Below are 6,758 nucleotides of genomic sequence, written 5' to 3' on the forward strand. Positions count from 1 at the left end.
GCCCCACAAAAGGTGACAAAGAAATGTTCCATTTTGTTGGTTGGTTTGGGAGAACCCTGGCTGCTTTCTGCAGGGTTCCACGTTCTGAGGCTCCACTTCCTTGTCCCCCTCAGGTTACTGCTGAAGTCCGATGACCAGCTGGCAGGAGAAGGGAAGCCTGAGCATGCATCTCGACAATGGGGAGGGGTTTGCAGGATTCCACACTGCCCCTCCCTGCCCTTTTCAGCTTTCTTATGATCCGCTTCCCACCAGCTAAAGACAGGTTTCTGATTGGGGCAGTTCTGGGACAGATGGATCTTCACTCTTGAGTAAATTTTAAACAATCTTAGCCTTGTTATGTTTAAAACTGAGAAGGGCATGTGATCACCTCCTGTTCATGACAAGGCATGCCAAGTCCAGAGAAGGCAGACTTCCTGACTCTGCAGAGCCTGGTGCTCTAACAGGAGGAAGTCCTTCTATCCATCCCAGGCTCTCCCTTGCCACTGTGCTTAGAAATCCTACTCAGCCATCAGATGTCAGATTAAATGTCACTTCCTTCTGAGCCAAGTTAGCTCCCGCTTCTGTATCGGTCCTACGGCACTCTATTTCTACTCTCATAACCCTTAACACGTTATTGTAAGTATATGTTATCTGCTTTTCCCTGCCAAACTGTAAACTCCGTGAGATCAATAACATGTCTCCCTTGTCCACTGGTACAGAAAAGGAAACTCAATAAATATTTTCTAAGTGCGCACACACACACACACACACACACACCCCATCTTGGGTAGTCCAGGCTTGAGGTAAAGGGAGCAATAACATGAATTAAAAAAATACCATGTGCCCTGGCCAGGTGGCTCAGTTGGTTGGTTGGTCCGTGGTCCTGTGCACTAAAAGGTTATGGGTTTGACTACTGGTAGGGGCATGTATAGGAGGCAACCGAGGAAAACAATAAAGAGAAAATGGTCCCTATAATGAAAAAGGAAATTCAGACAAATGAGAAGCTTAAAAAAAATTCTTATGTCTTCAGAGAGATTCTGAAGATACTGTGTCCATAAAAAATGAAATAAACTGATAAAACTGGGCTCTTGGAAATTAATAATATGAATACTGAAATGAACAATTCAGTATAAGGACTGGAAAATAAGAAAAGGAAGGAAATCTTTCAAAAGATAGAGAAAATATTCACAGAATAAAAAAGGATCTCTCTATAGAACAATAATCCAGGAAGTTCACCATCAGACTAAATAGGAATTCCAGAAAAAGAATAGAAAGGGGAAAAGTACAATAGGAAATTATCTAAGAAATCATGAGGAAAAATTCTCAAAGCTGAAGGAAGATTGCATCTTCCAACTGAACAGTTTAAAGAGTGTTGAGAAAGATGAACAGAGACCATAGCTAAACACAGTCTCCTAATCGTCTAGAATTCAAAATGGAAAAAATCCTAAAAGTTTCTAGAGAGGCAAACAGACTGTTTCAAAAGAAAAGAATCAGATGCTCTCAAACTGCTTACCAGCAACACTGGGTGCCTGAGCTCAAGGAGCAATGCTTTCTGGGGAAAGGGTCTAAAGCAGTGGTTCTCAACCTTCCTAATGCCGTGACCCTTTAATACAGTTCCTCATGTTGTGGTGACCCCCAACCATAAAATTATTTTCGTTGCTACTTCATAACTGTAATTTTGCTACTGTTATAAATCATAATGTAAATATCCGATATGCAGGATGTATTTTCATTGTTACAAATTGAACATAACTAAAGCATAGTGATTAATCACAAAAACAATATGTAATTATATATGTGTTTTCCGATGGTCTTAGGCGACCCTTGTGAAAGGGTCGTTCGACCCCCAAAGGGGTCGTGACCCACAGGTTGAGAACCACTGGTCTAAAGGAAAACCATTTGGAACCTAGAGTTTATACTCAGCTAGGCAATAAAGGCATTTTCAGACATGCAAGGACTTAGAAAATTTTTTCTCATTCACTCTTTTCTCAGCAAACTCCTGGAGAACATACTTTGCCTAAATGAGGGTTTAAACTAAGGAGATTGGAAAAACAGGGATCTAACAAGTGAGGTGAAAGGAATGTCAAGGATGATGATGAGGGCAGCTCTGGACCTTGGCTGACTCACAGGCCTGGAGAGCGCCAGTCTGACCACAGGAGGAAGGTGGGAGGCTCCAGGGAAACAGAACTGATGGACTGCTTGATAGGTTTGCTGAAAACTGTATTGAAAGTCTACAGGAAAGTATGGAAAGCCTTAGCAATAAGGAACAAAAAAAATCCTTATTATGAAGTCCAGGAAACGTAGTCAAACAGAAAGGAAAAGTAATTAGAATGTTACTGGCTCAGTAGTAAATAATATTTGCCATCCCATAACACAGATTTTAATTCCAAATGTGATACTGGGAGAAAAGGGTAAGGAGAAGTAGCATGAGAAGTATGTATGAGCCCCGTGGTGGTTACAGAAAAGCGAAAGCCTTGCGTGCTGGTCAACAGGTAACATCTAAAACTGGAGAATAAAGGAAGAGCATGGTGGTGTGTGGTCCTGGTTTGGATCTGATTTGAACAACAACAACAACAAAATACTTAAGAGTTAATTAGAGATCTTTGCTAATAATAAGGGATTATTAATTATGTGATAGGTGATTATGGCAGCGTGTGTGTGTGTGTGTGTGTGTGTGTGTGTGTGTTGATGGACTGCTTGATAGGTTTGCTGAAAACTGTATTGAAAGTCTACAGGAAAGTATGGAAAGCCTTAGCAATAAGGAACAAAAAAATCCTTATTATGAAGTCCAGGAAACGTAGTCAAACAGAAAGGAAAAGTAATTAGAATGTTACTGGCTCAGTAGTAAATAATATTTGCCATCCCATAACACAGATTTTAATTCCAAATGTGATACTGGGAGAAAAGGGTAAGGAGAAGTAGCACGAGAAGTATGTATGAGCCCCGTGGTGGTTATAGAAAAGCTAAAGCCTCGCGTGCTGGTCAACAGGTTACATCTAAAACTGGTGAATAAAGGAAGAGCAGTATGGTTGTGTGTGGTCCTGGTTTGGATCCGATTTGAACAACAACAACAAAAAAATACTTAAGAGTTAATTAGAGATCTTTGCTAATAATAAGGGATTATTAATTATGTGATAGGTGATTATGGCAGCGTGTGTGTGTGTGTGTGTGTGTGTGTGTGTGTGTTTGTGTGTGCCCTTATTCTCTGAGATACCTGCTAAAGTAGTTATTGATAAAATGACATGGTATCTAGTAATAGGGGGAGAATGGCTGTAGTCATAAATGAAATAAAACTGGTCTTGATTCTTGGAGCTGAGTAATGAGTGGTTCATGAAGGTTCATTATATTATTCTCTTTAATTTTTTATGTGTTTGAAAATTTCCTCAATAAAAAATGTTTTAAAAAGATATAGCTATATAAGCATATATTTAGGATATGTTAAAAATACTAGAACAAACAGCTAATAGAATCAAAAGTATATGCTCTTGGGAACAGAACAGGAGAGAGGGGAATAGAGGGGTGAGGGTAGGGGATAGCTGATTTTTAGTGTAAGTTTTTAATGATATTTGATTTTTTAAAAGAATGAAGCAAAACTATGTGCATGTACCATTTGGACAAAAAAGAGAATTAATTTTTAAAAAGAAATGGAGGTAATTTAAATGGAGGTAACCACCAAAAAAATTAAAAGCAAAATAAATTAGCCCTAGCCGGTTTGGCCCAGTGAATAGAGTGTCGACCTGCGGACTGAAGGGTCCTGGGTTAATTCCGGTCAAGGGCAAGTACCTAAGTTGCAGGTTTGATCCCCAGCCCTGGTCGGGGCGAGTGCAGGAGGCAACCAATCGATGTGTCTCTCTCACATTAATATTTTCTGTCTCTCCCCCTCCCTTATAACTCTCCCTAAAAATCAATGGAAAAATATCCTCAGGTGAGGATTAACAAACAAAAAAAGTAAAATGGCTCCCTCAGGGTAAGGGGTTAAGCAGAATAATGATGCATATCTGGACTTCAAATGATGTGCATGCATTACTTCTACTTTTTAAAGATATTATCTATTATCATCAGTTATTGCTGTCAGTTTTTAGCAGGGTCTTTTGCTAATCCTGACACCTACAAACTGAACCGGTTTCTCCAGGTGAAGAATCCTAAACTACCCAGTGTGAATATCTCCACATTAAATGTAATAATAACTATTATTGCCACTTAACTATGTCTACCATTTGTCATTGCTTTTACGTTTGTTATTTCTAATCTTTGTAACACTCCTGCAAGACAGGTATTGCTATTCCCATTTTACAGATGAAAAGATTGAGGCTGAGAGACATTAGCCATTTGCTTAAGGTCACCAAGTAGGCCAGGCTTGGGAGACTCTTTCCACCACCTTACATCCCACTGGTTGGGTACAGTCCAGATGTGTACTTTTACATCAACTTCCTCATCAACTCCACGAAACAGGAGAGACAAGATTATCCTCACTTAACATATGAAAAAACTAAAGCTAAGAAAAGTTAGATAATGTGCCTAAGAATCCAGTAGTACTTTCTTCATCCCTTATCATCTATCCCCTTGAGAATAAAATGTCAAGTTATTCATCCTCCTCATGGACATTTGACGTAAGAGTCACTAAATGAATGCTGCCAAAGCAAGAGTTTTGTATTTTCTCCAAAGGAATAGAGTAATAACCCATGGAATGTCCTCAGTTGCTCAAATGTCAGCTGCCTGCCTGGCATAACGCAGATCAGCTGCTAGCACGGCAGCTTGCAGCAGTTCCCAGAACCAGTGCCGCTCTTCTTGGCTCCAAAAGAAAGGAATGAGCCGTGGGTGCTTCTGCCCTGAAGAGAGAATGTCTATCTCCTAAATCTACTTCAGTCAAGGCCATGTGGCCCAAGGCTTTTTATAGTTGACAGGAATCTTAGATCAGTGTGCCTCTAGAGCAGAGGCAAGTTTGTAAAGCTGTACAACAGACTGCAGGCGCGAAGCCAAAAGTGGGGAACTGAAGCGCCTGGGTCCTCTCAAGCTGACGGGTAAGCTAACGGCTCTGCCTGGCAGAGAAGCAGCCCCAGAGCTGGGCACAAGTGCCATGAGCCTGGTGTGAGATGCTGCTCCCGGGCTCTTCTGGCAGCGGAACAATGGCCAAGCGGCAACTGGGGGAAGAAGCTGTTTACTTAAGTTCAAACTATTTCCAGCACCAGCGATCTGCACATATTTGGATGACAATCTCTGAGCTTCAAATGAGCAGTTCTTTGCTCCTGGACACTCACCAAACACATCGCCTCCCCATACCACCCCCAGACCCACTCCCTAACACTTGTTGCCCTCAGGGTGCTTAATTTAAGTTGATGAATTTTAAAAGATTATAAAAAGAAACGACATTTTAAGAGGAACTAACTTTTGTTTTTAAATCCTCACTCAAGGATATGTTTTTATTAATTTTAGAGAGAGAGGAAGGGAGAGAGAGTGGGAAACACCAATGTGAGAGAAACATCAATTGGTTGCCTCCCGTATCCACCCTGACTGGGGGTCAAACCCGAAACACCTAGGTATGTGCCCTGACCAGGAATCGAACCCACAACCTTTCCAACCAAGCTATCTGGCCAGGGCAAGAACAACTGACTTTAATTCATTCGTCTGTAAGTTTAAACTACATAGTATCATTTTCTTTAAGGCGTGAATCAGATATTAAATTCTAATACATGTGTATTCTATAAAAAAAATACAACTGAAATGCAAAAAGCACCTGAATGAGGTCTCTATTTTAACACGTAGTACACTGTTGGTATGACACTGAGCCCTGCTCAAGACTTACAAACAGAATGTTTCTTATGACACGGTTTACATAGGATGATAAAAAGGTTTAAGAGCAGACCCACAAACAATATATAATCGCATACACATTCCAAACAAATAAAAGATGTCTTATTACCGACCAATTCTGGGGCAGAAGCAGTTGTAGTGTTCCATGATCAGCAATCCCCCCCCACCCCCACCCCCCGGCCACTGCATTCCCAACAGGAGAGGTTTGCCTGTAAGGAAAAGATGTGCAGAGCCTTCTGCACAGTTGTAACTCGAAGAAGGTGTTACATATACCTTTGCCAACAAATGTGTCTGGAAAAAACAGCCTATCTCTAAAAGCTGCCTTGTTTTTACAGCAAAAGCAATGCTGATCAGCCATCTCCCCTGAGCCAGGTATTAATTCCAAAGGGGGAAAACTGAATGTTAATCATCATTGGCTAAATTGTTGGCGGCTTTCAGTCCTGTCACACAACACAGACAGGTACCAGCATAGAGAAAAAGGGCAGTAAGTGAGAAGAAAGGTTTACAGTGTGAAGGGTGATGCTGGACGGTTAATTTAGGAAGAGGGAACAGAAGGGACTAACTTGTTTCTTTCCCCTCTGCTAAGGAAGCCTATCAGAAGACAAACAAAAAGGTCTCTAAGATAAGCTTTCAGTAACGGCACTTTCAGGAGGAAAGTGCTAGTGAGGGCAAAGAAAGGAAACATGTCTATACACAGTGGAAATGTAAATTATTTCAGAAAAATTTTGCAGGTCAATTTGTCAATACTATATTAACCATAGTTTTGGTTTTTACAGTTTTTTAAATTGATTTCAGAGAGAGGAAGGGAGAGGAAGAGATAGAAACATCAATGATGAGAAAGAATCATTGATCGGCTGCCTCCTGCACCCCCCAACCGCCTTACTTAGGGATGGAGCCTGCAAACTGGGCATGTGCCCTGAACGGGAATTGAACCCTGACCTCCTGGTTCATAGGTCGACACTCAACCA

The sequence above is a fragment of the Myotis brandtii genome, unplaced genomic scaffold (assembly GCF_000412655.1).
Source record: "Myotis brandtii unplaced genomic scaffold, ASM41265v1 scaffold333, whole genome shotgun sequence".
Lineage (NCBI taxonomy): Eukaryota > Metazoa > Chordata > Mammalia > Chiroptera > Vespertilionidae > Myotis > Myotis brandtii.